At 36.8% G+C, this 17,586-nt stretch overlaps 2 non-coding genes and 1 pseudogene across 2 annotated transcripts; 1 reads left to right on the forward strand and 2 right to left on the reverse strand.

The window, feature by feature from the left end:
• Positions 1-5,559: 5,559 nt before the first annotated feature.
• LOC148008244 (18S ribosomal RNA) lies at positions 5,560-7,251 on the forward strand (annotated as a pseudogene).
• An 8,957-nt stretch (positions 7,252-16,208) lies between these two features.
• Positions 16,209-16,282, reverse strand: TRNAR-UCG (transfer RNA arginine (anticodon UCG)). Its single transcript has one exon. It is a non-coding gene; the product is annotated as a tRNA-Arg (tRNA).
• A 1,003-nt stretch (positions 16,283-17,285) lies between these two features.
• On the reverse strand, positions 17,286-17,358 carry TRNAK-UUU (transfer RNA lysine (anticodon UUU)). The gene has a single exon. It is a non-coding gene; the product is annotated as a tRNA-Lys (tRNA).
• Between the last annotated feature and the right edge of the window lie 228 nt (positions 17,359-17,586).

Raw genomic sequence — 17,586 nt, forward strand, 5'->3', positions numbered from 1 at the left:
AAGACTAGGTTAAAAGGGAATGGGACTAAAGAGAGGAATCGTGGGATTGAATCTCGTCTTGGTAGGTGTATTATTTATTATTTTCCTGAAAGGACATTCATTCATGTATTCTTTTTTCTGGTTTAATGATGTCCATCATTACTTTTTGGTTGATGATACTGTCGATGATGCCAATTGAAAGGGCGACCGGTTTGGTTTTTATATAAACGTATTGTATAAGCTATTGTATAGAGGCTTTGCACTTACCTTTGCTCGGTAACGGAGGCAAGGACCAAGGCATGTGTAATAATAAAAAATGACTTTAAAGGACTTTAGGCGTTGGCAGGACAAAAAAAGACCATTTTCTGGACCAAAGAGTCTACAGGCTTTGAAGGATAAGCCCAAAGCCTGAAGCGAGCCTGCTTTTGACACGGAGATAAGAGCAAGGGCTCACAAATCAAAGTCTTTCTTAGAACCAGCGACGACAGCTAATCATTAGTACGAAGTTCTGGGGCACGAACGCATGCTGCCTTACCCTATGCCTACCTGAGGTTTCGAATGGTTAGGCTAAATGACTTTACCTTAATTTACTCATAGCACAGAAATGGAAGGGAAAAATAGGAGGAACTACCTATATTATTGGGAACAAAAGACTAAATGACATCCCAACGCAGGGCATTTGATTAAGCAATAGACAAGCCATATAGGAAACAACGGTGAGATCTTTGAAAGGGAAAGCCCTGGAGAGAAATCAGAGGGCCCATATCATTTGCTGACCCCCTAAGGACTTAGAAGTAAGAAAGCACTTAGTGAATGTTAAGTAAAAAAAAAGGGGCCTATGTACTTGTTATGCTTTGAAAGCTAAGGGCAGTTGAAAATTGAAAGAAAATAATTTGATGGGGCAGAAATGCCAAAATGCGCCTTATTGCTTACATAATGAACAAGCGCTCTCGCTGAAATGAAGAGATAGCCTTAAGATAAAGCAGTAAAGTGACTTAGTGGTTTTGATTCGCTTTTAAAGGCAAAAAAATGGGGCAAGCCGAAAGCAAGCAAAAGGCCTTTTATTATACAGAATAAAAGCGATTTAGGACTGTCCCCATTCCATTTAACACTAACTAACTATTTTCTCTTCTGATTAAGTGGTTGGGAATTAAGTATGCTTTTGGAGCCTACTAACTTCGTTCGTAACCTCTTTTTTTTCAGGCGGATTTGATTGGAATTTGAGAAGTTTCTCTTATTCAAAATTTCTTGTGTTAAGGGAGGCTTAAATCAGATTATCCTAGCTGAGCCCCTTAAGCCCTCTTCTTACGAAAATAGGTCAATTCTAAAAAGGAACAATGAAAAGAACCTATTTCACGACTCGGAAAAGAAAGGACAATGTAATGTTCGAAAAAGATCTGTCAAGCGCAAGTAAAAAAGCCGTATGATGGGTGACTCGCATGTTCGGCTTGGAGAGCACTTATTTAGCCTGCATCATTCATTTACATAGGTCGGATAGCGTTTAAGAGACATAGATTTGTTTCTCTGAGATCTACATTTTATCATCATTCAGCTAATCATATAAAAATCTTAAGCCCTCTATCGTTAAGCGCAGGTAAACGATTGACTCTATCCTATTGGCCGGGGAACTGTACAGAGAATAAAAAAATTAGCTAGCGGATACGTCGATAAGGCCTCCGGAAACCCTTTGACAACCGCACCTTTCATGCCTTTGGTTGCGCAATATTATCTCCATGCGAAGAACTAAATTCATTTTGATCCTACTATGGTTAACATAATCGACGACAATCTTTTACTTTTCTCTCCTCTCTTCTTCCGTGGCAAAGATGTTACCCGATTTTCCGGTACAGTGGACAAGAAACAGAACTAATCCGAAGGAAGGAAACGATGCCTGTATATAGCTAATGTCTTATGTGAGAAAGCTAAAAATCTCTGCTGTCGATACTATTGTAATAAAGATACCTAATGTGAACGTACGAAACCTGTAGAAAAGGATTTATGCAGTAGTTACTCTTTTTTAAAAGGAGATGTCCGTTGACGCTTGTATGTAGCGAATGCTTGATTTAAGGGGACTAAGAAGATATGCAGTCATCGTTGCCGGAAAAGGATTAGATCTCGGTGGTCCGAAGTGTAATCCTTTTCACTTGATGAAACAAACATCAATACTTCGATTAAGCCGGTAAGAGTTGATTTTCCTTATTAAAGCGCTTTCTTAATTGCTTAGGAAATAGCTTGGGGACTGGAAAGAAGAAAATTATCTGTGTAAATTCGTGCATCCATATTCCAACAGATTGGAAATTGCGGGTATGTAAGAGGAATCCGCATTTGTTGTTCGGGTTGATTAAATGGTGCAGAAATTGCTTAAACTGAATACACCAGATATGGTTCGACCTCCCTACATGTATTTTCCGATTATATCGATTATGTGAGGGCAGAGGCATTTATTTGTTATGGGATCTCAGGCGTAAAGGTGTGGCTTCCACATTCGGTTTCGATATTCCAAAGGCAGTAATTTTATTTGGACGCTATATTCTTTACGTACAAAGTTTCGGAAATGTTGAAAGGGCAGACGTAAAGGTTGCAGAACGAACGGTACATGACTTAGTTATGGAAAATGTGGTATTAAAAGTTGTTTGCTAGGTCGTATTTTATATTAAACCATTGAAGCAGCACGTCGCGTTATAAGCAGACATTTTTAAAGAAATGGTTAAATACGGGTAAGGATTTTTGCAGATATTTTGATTATTCGTAAACTTACAGAAGTGAGAATGGGCAAAGGAAAAGGGAATCCCATAAGTTGGATGGCTCGTGTGGCGACGGGATAGATTTCATTTGAGATAGATGGTGTGCCTTTGTCAAATGCTTGAGAAGCGGCGAGATTAGCGGCGCATAGGCTATGTGTGTCAACTAAGTTTGTTTACTGGTCGTAATTGCAACGGCATTGCCCACTTCGTAAAGTGGGCGCCCCAAAAAAAAATGGTGTTTAATAACAAACAGTTTTTATTAGGTCCGAAAATTACGAATGTGTGCTTACTATTTAGCTATGGCATAAAATATTGTATTTAGTATAGTTTTCGTTTGAAGGTAGGTTTAGGCAAATCAACTGGCTGGTGCACCAATTTTATTATAGTATCGCAGCTTTAGCCGATATCAAATAGTTAATGACGTTAGAAGGTGCAAAATTAATTGGAGCAGGAGCAGCTACCACGGCCTTGGCGGGAGCAGCAGTTGGTATTGGAAACGCATTTGGTTTCTTGATAACTTCTGTGGTGTGAAATCTTTCATTAGCTAAATAACTATTCGGTTATGTGATTCCAGGTTTTGTCTTGACAGAAGCGATTGCCTTGTTTGCTTTGATGATGGCCTTTTTGACATTATTTGTATTTTAAATAAATTCACCGAATAACGAATGGGTTGTACCTGGAGCAGGGATGGGGGCTTGACTAATTCCTTCCTTCTTTTTGGTTTGGCCCTTTTGACCGAAAAGGTTAAGCATGGTAATTGATCATTTTATTTGAAATCAATAGAAACTAAGGTGTCTTTGGATTTTGGGCAATGACAGATTCGAACCACGTAAACGAGGCACTTTATTGACTGGGCTAATTGCCTTCATTATTTGAGCTAATTGAATAGAGGTTTTTATTTTGTTCAACGGTAGTTAGGATGTAAGGATAGATTCATTTCCTCCTCAAAAGACTGCACCATGATACAGGCTATTGTTTCGTCTTTTGGGACTCAACTAATTATCAATGCCCGTGGCATTCATTGGGATCGTTGGAGCTCAACTAACTAAACTATCGATGCCTATGGCTAACAAATTCATTTTATGCCCAAACAAACACGCAGACATGAGGATTTTTATTTATTTCGATCAAATGGATAAGGAATGTTAGCATTATTAATTAAAATAATCTATTGTATTAACCTTGGCTGCTTTCTGTCTGAGAGCCAGAGCAACTATGCAATTATTTGCGTTATCATAGAAATTTCGTATTTGCTTTATTTTCGAGACGCTATCTGTTTTTTTTTGTTTGATTTTTTTTTGGCATAAGGTAGATAATGAATTTATTTAGGAATTCGTATGCAGGAATCGAAAATGTAATCTGGCTGGTTTCCGATGGACAGAGCAATTTTCATGAATGTTGAGCACATACTTTGTGCCGGCAAAGCCGACGCAAGTTCCTTTTTTAAGTGCTAAAGCGTTTTAGCCTTTTGAACCAAAGCCAATAGGATGTAAATCGATCGACCTTTATCACCCCATATTATTATTTATAAGCCATAGCTTACTTCGATCTTATTTATCCTTCATAGAATCTTTGGAACTTTTTTGGCTGCTGCATTGTTAATTGGTATTTTTTTTTTGAAAGTTGGTCATTTTAGCCTTATTTTTGAAAGTTATTATTAATGTGCCTTCTTCGTTGGAAAGCATTTCCATTGGTTTATCTTAGGCCTAGTAAATTTCATTTTTTTAGCTTTGTCTTATTATATGAGTAATGGGGTTTGTCATTTATGGTAAGATTTCGGATTTATTTTAGATCTGTCTTAAGTTTATATTTTTGGAATCGTGATGTTATTAGTTGCGGTTTTTTTGACTTTTTCGAAATTTATTCAATTTTCCATTTTGTAAGCACGGGGAGTAAGCTAACCTCCCCAGGCAAAGATTCTATTTCGACAAACTAAACCTCTTCATCGAAAAATCAAAAAAAATTGAAATTGATCCTGGCTATGATGGTCTATATGTTGATGGACTGTTTCTATATCTTACCAATAAATAAGTTAATGGACTGTTTCATAATGTTCAACGTGTTGATGGACTGTTTCTCTATCTCATAATACTTACTAATAAGCTGTTGATGGATATGTATAACAATGTGAAAAAGGGATAAGAAAGAACCAAAGGACATTTGTTTTTAAAGAAAAAGAAGAAGATCCAATGCATTGGTTATGGTTTCGGTAAATGCATTGTACCATATTTCTTTCTTAATAAAAAAAGATGTTTCTAATTAAACTGTTTATAAGAGTTAAATGGGACAAATACATTGGTTATGGTTTCGGTAAATGCATTGGCTATGTTTTTGATAAATGCATGGGTTCTGGTTTCAGTAAATATATTATCTATGGTAAATGCATAGGTTCTGGCAATGATAAAATCATATCAAATATGTCTTTCATATAGTCAATCTTATTTGAAAGTAAATACATCGTTTTTTAAATGCATTGGTTCCGAGGAAAGCACTAGTTCAGGAGACTATATCAAAAACCAATAAGGAGAAAAGCCACTAAAAAACCAATAAAAACAGTTGTAATGACTATCGTACTTACCTAAAGCGTTAGCTTCTCGTCAATTCCTTCTATTTTCAGCCATACTTTACTCTCCTGCAATGAATCCTTTGGTTTCCGGTAGATGGAAGATCTGCATGAGCGATACAAGAATTCTTGTATAATAACAATCTTTGGTATCCGGAATGTAAGATGATTCGCCTTGCCAGTGGCCGTTCCGCTTACGGTTGTTAGTAAAAGCTAATAACTTACTAAGAAATCATCATCAACCTGCCTCATATGGCAGAAATTCACTAAAAAATTGGGCTTGATCCTGGCCCAGAATGAACGCTAGCGATATGCTTAACACATGTAAGTTGGATGTCATTTCTGTTCCAGTTTTATGGAATAATTGAAAAAAAAGTAGCAAACGGGTGCGTAACGCGCAGGAATCTGCCAAACAGTTCGGGCTAGATCCCGAAGCAACGCAAGCAATAAAGCTATGCGAGAAGATAATAAAGCGCTGTTTGATGAGCCTACGTAGTATTAGGTAGTTGGTTGGGTAAAGGCCAACCAAGCCTACGATGCTTAGCTGATCTTTTCGGATGACCAGCCACACTGGGACTGAGATACGGCCCAGACTCCGCCGGGAGGCAGCAGTGGGGAATCTTGGACAATGGGCGAAAGCTTGATCCAGCAATATCGCGTGGGTGAGTGAAGAACGTCGCAAACGCGAGGAATGGCAATACCGCTTGTAAAACCCTTTCGTCAAGTGTGCGATGGTGACAAAACTTAAAGAAGAAGCCCCGGCTAACTCCGTGCCAGCAGCCGCGGTAAGACGGGGGGGGCAAGTGTTATTCGGAATGACTGGGCGTAAAGGGCACGTAGGCGGTAAGTTAGGTCGAAGGTTAAAGACGCCAGCCCAACTGGCGGAATGCTTACGAAACCAATTTACTTGAGTGAGATAGAGAAGAGTGAAATTTCGTGCGTAGGGATAGAATCTGGAGATACACGAAGGAACGCCGAAGTAGCGAAGGCAGCTCTTTGGGTCTCTACTGACGCTAAGGTGCGAAAGCTTGGGGAGCAAACGGGATTAGATACCCCGGTAGTCCATGCCGTAAACGATGAGTGTTCGTTTTTGGTCTGCGGATCGGAAGCTCAGCTAACGCGTTAAACACTCCGCCTGGGGAATACGGTCGCAAGACTGAAACTCAAAGGAATTGACGGGGGCTTGTACAAGCGGTGGAGCATGTGGTTTAATTCGATACAACGCGCAAAACCTTACCAGCTCTTGACATAGAAACACTTGGCGTATGCACATTTGACATATGAACTAGTGTACTTGTTCTTAACGGGATAAGATAAAAATTCGTACAGGTGCTGCATGGCTGTCGTCAGCTCGTGTCGTGAGACGTTTTTGGTTAACTCCTATAACGAGCGAAACCCTTGTTTCATGTTGCTAAGACATGCTGTTTACAAAGGATCCATGCCGTCTTTCATCAGCAGCCGTACAGCTCAATGGTTGCTTGAGATCGACGGTATTCTTTTTATTGGGTGTTGCACTCATGAAAAACTGCCCGTAGTTTTACTATGGAGGAAGATGGGGATAACGTCAAGTCCGCATGGCCCTTATGAGCTGGGCTACACACGTGCTACAATGGCAATTACAATGGGAAGCAAGGCCGTAAGGTGGAGCGAATCCGTAAAGATTGTCTAAGTTCGGATTGTTCTCTGCAACTCGAGGACATGAAGTTGGAATCGCTAGTAATCGCGGATCAGCATGCCGCGGTGAATATGTACCCGAGCCCCGTACACACCGCCCGTCACACCCTGGGAATTGGCTCCGCCTGAAGCATTGAGCAGGGATCACTTATTAGTAAAGTGCATTATGCTTCCGTTAAGTGTAATTCACTTTAGTTTTAAAGGTGTTTCCGCTACATATTATGGTTGGGTCAGTAACTGAGGTGAAGTCGTAACATGGTAGTCGTAGGGGAACCTGTGGCTGGATGGATTCTTCCAGAAAGATGAAGATACAAGCTAAAAATCTCATATATGCGTTAATTAGCCTATTTTTTATCTGTTATTTTAATGATATTTTACTAGTAGCTAAAGGGCATTTTTGATGAAATCATTGTGGCCATTGTTTGTAGCTCAAGGAAGGAACCTTGCCAAGGAGATCCGGATAGTCCTGCTAGAAATAAGTTTTTAAAAAGCCCACATTACGCAAATGGGTTGGCTGAAAGCTAGCCTACGAGCTTTATAGTATGTACATAATGTGGCTATGTCATATGGTTAAACGATCTGCCATCTGCGAAATTAGGATCCTGGCACTGAAAAAAAAAGTATTGGCTAGTTGCTTAATCCATGCATGACTATATAAAATAAGGAATCTCCGATAGTAAGTTTCATATAAGGCTATAATAAAATTGCCCCCATTGTAGTTATCCATGGGTTGCCTCCATGTAACCGTGGGGCAAATTGAGAGGAAACAAAGCAGCTTAAAATTTTCTCTCAAAGAAAACCTCGTAACATTCCCAAAATGTGAAACCTAGACGGTACCTGTTAAGTGGTAGAAATAGGGTCTCTAACTCAAAGGGGAGCCACTATTACGTACTTGAAAAAAAGGGTATTTGCTTTGACGAATTTGTTGTCTCTTATTATTACACATGCTCGGTAAATTAGTTTTCAAATAACTAGGTAAGGGAAACAAAAAAGTATGTCAAAATCACGTATATGGAAGCGATACGAAAAAGGCGTTATGGCCTTAAAAGCACTCCCTAACCCAGATTCAGACCGATAAGTGAAAGAGAGTAAGTTGAAATGATATGAATAAGGGATACTCCTGTGTGTGTAAAAAAAAGAGCGTTACTTTCCGTTACGATCGTTTCGGATATTCCTTAAAGCTGATCTACGCATAAGAGAAACCAATGATTTAGACTATAAAAGATAGATCGGGTGAAAACATGCCGTCCTAACGTAGCCAAAAGTTTTGTCATTTCGCATTACATAGGGTATGCCATTTCGATATTTTATTTCTGTATATAAAAGGATAGCGGTTGATTAGGGCCTTTATTTAGACAGCTGATTAAACAGAGCATTGTTTAGGATGTAACCCCATTATAGCTTCGAGCTGTGTACAAAAGGTTCTTAACCTTATTGTTTGTTAACATTGAAATGAAGTTCCTTAGCGTTGGCCTTTTCGATGTAACTTTATTGACATTTATTAGTTATGAGCTTATAGGCTTAAAAGATATTAAGCTTGGTCACAGCAACGGATACTGGATTATTACTTTTATGGCTATAGTATAGCGGAGTTGTTGTTGAGCTAGCTTATTTGAAACAATACTTTTGTTTCATAAAAGCTATTAGCGACCTTTAAGCAGGCAAGCAAATAGTATTTCTATTAAATCACGTAAGAGACCAATAATCACTTTCCCGGTTGAAACCACTGGCTTGAACATAAAAGCATATGATGACAGAAACAATTAGGCTCTGCTCCATATCTTAACCATTTATTGGTTGCCATATTAGTAACTTAAAGTCGGTATGGTTAAAGATACTGTCTTGTCACTTTGGTTCCATAATTTGAAGTTCTGGTTGTGTCTAGCGTATCATTAGCGTTGAATCTAATTTCAGTGGTCATAGTCGCTTAGGAGCGGACTCGAATCACTTACTTAAAGATTTTCAGTCTTTTGCTCTAACCAACTAAGCTACCTAAACTGCTATAGGAATGGCAGACAAACCATTGATATTATTATCTAAGATTACTCAACAAAGCATGTATTAATGATTAAAGCTAGCCAAATAGGTTATGAAGTTGGTTTATGAAAAGGACTTTAAGTTCGTTCCATTGCTTGTGACAAATTGATCGAATTGATAGTGCGCTATGGGCTTATAGTTTGAATGGTTAAAACGTGCCGCTCATAACGGCAATATTGTAGGTTCGAATCCTGCTAAGCCCATATTTGTGATGGAAGCTCAATTTTTTCGTCTCTGGCCTTGCCTTTTTTTTTGGGTTACCTTTCTATGGAGTATCGCCAAGTGGTAAGGCATTGGTTTTTGATACCAACAAGCAAAGGTTCGAATCCTTTTACTTCAGCTCTGTACGACTATTATTTGTTTCAAAGGGTTATCATTTACCAAAAGTGTAATTTGTCCCTTTCCGCAATTCCTTTAGGCATGAAAGTTAAGAGGTTTCGTTTTGCCATATTATTGGCTTTATTTCTTAGAAATGTAGAAGCTAAAGGGTTAATGCATATTTGTCTATAAGTTAAGGTATTGGTTTTAGTTAGCAAAACCATCCGATTTGCCTGGCCAATAAGGATTTCATACAAAAAAACTACAAACAATAAAGGTAAAATAAAGTCAATTATCCACCCCAAAGGGTTAACTCCGTTATCACATAAAAAAATAAACAAGTTGCAAATATGCCACTACGAACAGCAAACAGACACGACTACAAAAATTAGAAAAAACCTGTCATCCACGATATAGATGAAGTATAATAGAATCCCTTAAATCTCTGAGTGAAGTATTTATATCCGTTAAGTTTTGACGAATTCCTATTCCTAACTCATTATTCTCAAGGAGAATTATATCTATAGGTATTTTCTCTATTTTTGCATATAAATCTGTTGTGTTTTGATAAATAGAATTGTATTCGCGTAGAAGATATTTCGGGACGGGTTGATAACATGACCAACTTGTAAACTCTTTTCAATAGATTCAGAATCCATGAGAACCCGACTAGCTAAACCATTTCAATCAACAAAGATTTTAGCTTTATTTTTATCTTCTGCAGTTACTTCTATAATATTTCCGATTGCCAAATTTCTTAACTATTAGATCATTTGCCAACTGAAGCCATTCTCTAATCCCTTGATAATGTTGGCCAGTAGCCATGATATTCTCATAGTTAAGAAAAAGACAAAAAGCATTATGAATAACATCTGACCATTCTTTATCATATATTTTGATAGAATTATATATTTCTAAAATATTAATTAATTTCTGACAGCAAGAAAGAGAATTCATGTTATTCATTAAATTCTTTGGTTTATATGCATACAGTCCCGCGGGGAGGCAAAGCCTGCCCCTTCAATAGAAGCTTTAACAACAATGCCTTATATTTGCTTGTTTCAGCGTATTTTGTGGATAGTTTCTCAGAAATCTATAGCATTCTGTTGGAACACATCCTGTCTTTTAACCTTCGTAGTTCTATGCATAGTTGATATTATAGCTCCAATCATGGCTACTAACAAAATAAGACTAGACACTGGAAACGGGACCAGATAATTGGTATAAAGTAAATTGCCCAATGCTTGCAAATTTGTCCAGCCTTATATCTTTTCAGCATACACTGTATATCTTGGATAGATTGTATTTGAATGGCTAGATAATACTGGGATGTAATCATTATCTAGAATGACAAAGATTTCTAACCGAGAAATTAATCCAATAGTACCACCTACCGGTAAATAGCGCAATATATTTTCATGAATTTCCGCTATTTTAATGTCTAACATCATCACTACAAATAAAAATAATACGGCAATAGCACCTATATAAACTATTGAAAAGATCATAGCAAAGAACTCAAGACCTGACAAAAGTAGTGAACCAGAAGTGTTGCAAGAAACGAGGATGAGAAGGGAAACGGAATGGACAGAGTTTCTAGCACATATGACCATAATAGTAAAAACTAAACTCAAGCCCGCAAAGACGTCAAAAAGTAGCATGGTTTTTTCGTTTATTTTTATTATCATATATTAATGACGGTTTGTTCTTATGTCAAATTTGACCCTAAAGATTTGGCAATCACGTAGTAGCACCAAGCTTATCATTACTTGGGGAAGACCCGATGCGATAAGGATACACAATCGAACGCCAAATTGATTTGCATAACCGCAAATGGCAAGCCATCCGGGCATGTTCCATTTGGTGATGGCGGTTGTTCAGGACTGGTTTCCTTTATAGCCGAAAGTTCTCCAAAAGTATGAAAAGCCGGAGGACTTTATATCATCCATTCCAGTGTGGTTGAATCTTATTCACCAGCCCGAGGACTCGAAGCACACTTGTCTTCGCTACTCAGAGTTTTAAGAACAACTACAAAAAGACGAAAGATCCCCAATACAAAGACATAAAAGCCAAAACTACTTAAAGCATTCCATTCGCCGTAAGCATCTGGATAATCGGGAATGCGACGGGGCATACCCGAAAGCCCTAAAAAATGCATTGGAAAAAAAGTCATATTTACACCAAAGAAAGTAATCCAAAAATAAATTTAACCCAAAGTCTCTAGATAATGAAACCCAGATATTTTACCTATCCAGTAGTAAAATCCTGCAAATAAAGCAAAAACAGCTCCCATAGAAAATACATAATAAAAATGTGCAACCACATAATAAGTATCGTATAAAGCAATGTCTATCCCAGAATTAGCCAAAACTATACCAGTAAGTCCTCCTACAGTGAACAAAAAAATAAAACCTACTGCAAATAACATGGATGTTTTATATTATATTGAACCTCCCCACATGATAGCAATCCAACTAAAAATTTTAATTCCAATAGGCACAGCAATAATCATAATGGCCGCTATAAAGTAAGCACATGTGTCCACATCTAACCCTACGGTAAACATATGATGAGCCCAAACAATAAATCCAAAAACTCCAATACTAATCATAACATATACCATGCCTAAATAGCCAAAGACAGGTTTTCTAGCAAAAGTAGAAACAACGTAACTAATAATACCAAATCCCGACAATATCAAAATATAAACCTCTAAATGACCAAAAAACCAAAACAAATACTAATATAAAACAGGATCTCCCCCTCCGGCAGGATCAAAAAAGCTGGTATTAAAGTTCCAATCGGTTAATAACATAGTAATCGCACCTGCTAATACAGGTAAAGATAATAAAAGTAGAAATGCTGTCACTAAAACAGACCAAACAAATAAAGGTAATCTATGTATGGTCATTCCAGGTCCGCGCATGTTCAATATAGTAGTTATGAAGTTAATAGAGCCCAAAATAGAGGAAACACCTGATAGGTGAAGACTAAAAATGGCTAAATCGACAGCTCCTCCAGAATGACTTGTTATACTACTTAAAGGGGGATAAACCATCCACCCAGTGCCACTACCTACCTCTATTAAAGCTGAACTTAATAAAAGCAACAGCGAAGACGGCAACAACCAAAACGAAATATTATTTAATCGCGGAAATGCCATATCGGGTGCACCTATAGGAATCGGAACAAACCAATTGCCAAATCCACCTATCATCGCCAGCGTAACCGAAAGGGATATCGTTAAAAAGGCGTGAGCGATTATTAACACATTATAAAGTTAATGATTTCCACCAAGGATTTAATGGCCAGGTTATGCTAATTCCATACGGATTAATACTAGAAGGCATGTACCCATTACTCCAGCCATGGCACCAAAAATGAGATATAAAGTGCCTATATCTTTATGGTTTATGGAAAACAGCCATCTCATAACAAAACGGTTCATTCCTGCAAAAGTGTTTTTCTTACCGCACAAAATATTGATAGGTATTAGAAAATAGAGGCTGCGTAATTAAGTAAAAGCATATTATAATGTTCCGTCTAAAGGAAAAAGCAAAGCCAAAAAATACTTTAGTTTCGTAATTGAATATTTATTATCCATACTACGGCAAAGCAAAAACTTTCATACGCCCAATAACTATGCATGGGCTGCCTAGTTAATTAATTGCAATGCTATGGTTTACATAAGACACAAAAAGATTAATTTCTATACAGAAAAAGCCAATAAAAAGGCACTAGATCATGTGATAAGATCTAAGCAATGCCATAATTTACATTTAAAGGCCAGAAGATAGGTGAAAAGAATAGCTAATTTGTTTCCATCTTGCAATGGGTGATTTATTTTAATGAAAGTAACTAATATTGCTTCTTTTTTTAACCAAACTTATAACCTATATTGGCGTCTTCAATCATTTTTCTAATTAAACTAAAGGTTACTAGGGTTAAACCATACATCACTTTTGGCACTGAAAAGACTTTAACTGCCAGACCGATCGAACAGATAAGAAAAAATCCCGTCAATGGCCCCGATCATTATTTGAAGAGGAGGAAAAAGCAGCTCACTTATGTTTTATAGAAAATACCTATAGATTTATATAACATTAACCATAAGGCCTCTTATATTAGGATATATGGCAATTTCCCTTTGAAATGTCTCGAGTGTATTTTTGATCCTATGAAAGAACATTTCTTTTGTTTTTGAGTTCAAATTGATCAAAGACTTCATTTTAAGACAGAAGATTCATTGTTTCGACAAAAACGTCTACTAAATGACTCTATAGGATTCCACTTTCCGTTTTTTCCTTCATGCACGATACTCTCTTTGTATGATTCCGGTAAAAACGCTGAAAATTAATCTGATCAACTTGCAGTATCTTTTAAACTTTGTCCTTTTTGAGTTTCGCATAAATTTTTTTTTAGATTTTGCCGTTGCATTGTAAGGTGCTTTAAAGTAAGTGCTCTTACAGGCAAGTCAGTGACCATTCTACGGCTATATGTCGTTGCTTTTTTTATTTATAAAATTGTATAAGAATGGATAGAAAGTTAGCTTTGAAAAGAGAGGCAGCTAAAAAAAACCATATCTTTGCAATGTGAAATTTCATTTCCTAACATATTCCTTACCCATTCTATAAATAAGCATTAAATGTTTTAAAGAAGATTCCTCAAATCAGATCAAAACAGTGCCTACAATCAGATCCTAAGGTTACTTCATTTGTATGCACTCTGCTCCGGCAACAGATAACTGTCTTAAGACATTTTATCATGTAACAATTAAACTTTGGTCACAAGTTTGCAGATAGTTAGTGTACGGATTCGTTTTATATACCGTTTCATTAAGGCGGTACATAAGTCTAAACCATCACTATATCATATTATAGTCTCTAAGTCTGGGCAGCCAAACCCTCAGTGCCTATTCTCCTTAACCAATGTTTACATTATGACACCATTCTTGCTGTATAGTCAACAGCCTGTTATAGAAAGTGGTTTCATAACTACATTTATGACGACATAGTCATTACTAAAAAAAATTACATTATAGCCTACTAATATATGGTTCAGTTTTACAGGATGCCGATTTCAATAGATAAGCCCATATTTGTTAACTTTAGGTAATATTAAATTTGCCTCTCGGTTTATGTTTAAGGGTTTAAGCTTTTTTCGTTCCGTCTGTTTCCTTACCAAAGAGGGCTTATGATTAGCTAATGGTAACTGAAGATAGGACCAAAACGATTAACCGAGACGTCGTTAAAACAAAGAACCGTTTCCGTTTTGCAGAAAAGTTCCTTTCGCTTAGTTTTACTTTTCAAGTTTCCAGGATGTTCTAAGGCAATCGAGATAATGGCATATAGTCTAGTCACTGGACTACAATATGCTAAAGCAGTTGTGTTACTAAGAATGCTGGCCGGTGAGCCACTAAAGGCAGAGTTTGAGGGCTTTTAGATTTTCTTATGGAAAACAGCTTTCATTCCCTTATATCCTTTCTTTCCTTTTACCAATGGGTAAGTGAAATTATTTTTGTATCTTTGGTAAGAAGATGGAACATTATAAGAATCTTGAAGGTTGGGTATTCAAAACAAGCCAAAATCTCAAAGTTTATTTTAATGAGCCCAATAAAGTAAAGCAACAAGACAATAATCTAATGACATAAAATAGTTACAAGTAAGTAAACAAAAACTTTTAACTTCTATAGATATGAAGAGGGCAAAAACCATAACCTCGGATGATTTTTCTCGAAGTTCCAGAAAATGCCCTAACCGGATCAATTTACCCATTTCACGCAATTTGGTTGGTTACGTGTCTTTTATAGCACCTTTTATGTTATGCCATATAGAAAGGGATTGTCTAGAATCGGTTGGATCCTTAAACTATGAAAACGACTTTCACATGATGGCGTAGGATAAGGCGAATCCTCTATCTAAGAAGAACGGGATGTGGTTCTTAGAGAATGTTTTCATCTCGGTGTTTTCTTTTTATACTCTAGTGTTTCCAGAGCTTTTTAGTGGTTGCATAGAATGGTCAAAGCCTTACAGACGACGAAATTGCTAAAAAGAAATATTTCTCACACGTGTTCTTTAGGAGAGATGGGTTTCTCACGAGTGCTTAAAGGATAGGCTATTGATATTTTCTTTCCCTTGGAATGGAATTCTTTTTACTTCCATAGCTCTTTCCCTCTAACTCCATCCTGTCACATCGTCGCCGTTGCTGCACCTTTTGTAATGTTACGTGGGTAGGAAAGCATAGAAATAAAATAACCGACGATATGCCTAGATAAACCAGTGGATATAGAGAGCGGATACGAAATAAAAGAAGATACGACGTCTGCAAGTCGGAAACGATCATTTCGTATCAAACAGTATAATCTCAGACTAGGCTATGAAAGCTAGAGAAGCGTGCTTGGTCCAAATCCAAGCACCCGGCCAAGACACTATATAAACAAAAAAGGTTCTCTGCCACATTGCTTAAGGGGTACGAGAGGATTGGTTTTTAAAAAACTACTTTTCTTTTATTTATTAGAACGGCATAAAAAACAAATAGTTGCTTTAACGCCTGCACTGAATATGGGCCTGTCCTATGACGTTCTAAACCCAGTTCACGTACCTTTAAAAGACAAACAGTCGACGTCAAAATACCAAACTTTCCTGTCGATGTGCATTGGGCTAGCTTTGAATTTCCTCATTTCACAAAGGTTTACTTTCTTGTTTCCACATTAAATCAACTACCAAATATCCCTAATGCTTAATGGCACAGGTAAAAAACAAACAAAAAAGCCCCTGGACCTGAAATCGTTGGTTTCGCATCGAATAGACATATAGATTAATAAGTAAGTAAACCAAAGTAATTAAGGCTTTTGAGGGCCAAAACTAAGAATAGACAGCGATGTGTCTTGCGTGTGCATCGAAGAGGACTTGAACCTCTAACCACCTGGTTCGAAGCCAGGCACTCTATCCAATTGAGCCATCAATGCTAAAAAAATGTAACTTGACATGGCTTTTTCCATAGGAACATTCATAAAAAATCCAGTGTATTTAACCATATCTTCTTTTTTAATGACGGTATCATTATTGAACATAATAATTCCTATCTTCTCATTCTCAGAATTTGAAGCCATTCCTTTGGAAAGTAACCTCATAAAGTTCACTATGTGATTGATATAGAGGAAAGGGATGAAATTTTTCTCGCCATGTTAGTTCGTATTTATTTGAAAGAAAGTAAGTTTTAACGGAATAAACTAAGTAAATGGAGCGCTAAAGCCAAATATGTATCCATAGCTATGCAGAGACGGAGAAAAATAGATAGGTATAATTGAAAGATGAAAAACTACGCAAACGAGTTAACATTTATATAGTTTTAAATCATAGAATCAAATTTCAAAATGAGCCCAATGCAACTACTTTTTGCTTCGTTTTATGGGATTTTGTTATTTGATTTAATTGGCAAAAATGGATAAGAAACGAATAGACGAGTAAGGTATTAATTGCAATTCTTTTAATTTGAGTCAACTTAAACCATTTTATTTCCTTGCGCTTTATTGCTTTGTTTGGCAATGTTTATTTCTTTGCTTTGCTTGAGCTAAGTTTTTTATGACCTGCTGGGCGATTTAAACTTTCTGACGTTAATGGATAAAAGCAAATAATTCTACAATGATATTTAGATATGAAATTGAAGGTCAGCCTCCATTATATGACATTAAAATTACATCGTAAATTCTGATAGTAATAGTATTTTTTTCTTCCGAAAATCCCTGACCAATTTTTTGTCTTTTCACTCCCTAAAAGAAACAAAGGAAAAAATGATTTGCCATTATGTTTTTTTTGAATCTTTTGTTTTCTTTATCGCGGTTAAACGAAGGGATGAGCTCATGTTTGCCCTTTTTCACAAAAGGGCGGTCTGGATTGGAGATTATCATGGCATAATAATCTCCATTAGACGGTACCATCTGCCTAAAGCATTTAATGTTTTAATGCTTCTGAGTATAGCAGGACTTGAACCTGCGACCATTAGATTAAAAGTCCAATGCTCTACCAACTGAGCTATATACCCAAATATTATTCTATTATTATTAATATTAATTAGAAGAGAGATTTCTATGTGGTAATTAAACGAAAAAAAACAACTCTGATGCGAGTTTTTCTTTGATTTTTCCTTTCTTTGGGATGTTCGGCAATGAAATTACGATTTTCACAGAAATTACTTAACGAAAGAAAGCTTAAGACAACAATTAGACAACATAACTTATGAATACTGGAAATGTTTAACCCGAAACTCTTA

Source organism: Lygodium microphyllum, unplaced genomic scaffold, assembly GCF_053477565.2.
Source record: "Lygodium microphyllum isolate KBCC unplaced genomic scaffold, Lygodium_microphyllum_v1.1.10 scaffold_229, whole genome shotgun sequence".
Lineage (NCBI taxonomy): Eukaryota > Viridiplantae > Streptophyta > Polypodiopsida > Schizaeales > Lygodiaceae > Lygodium > Lygodium microphyllum.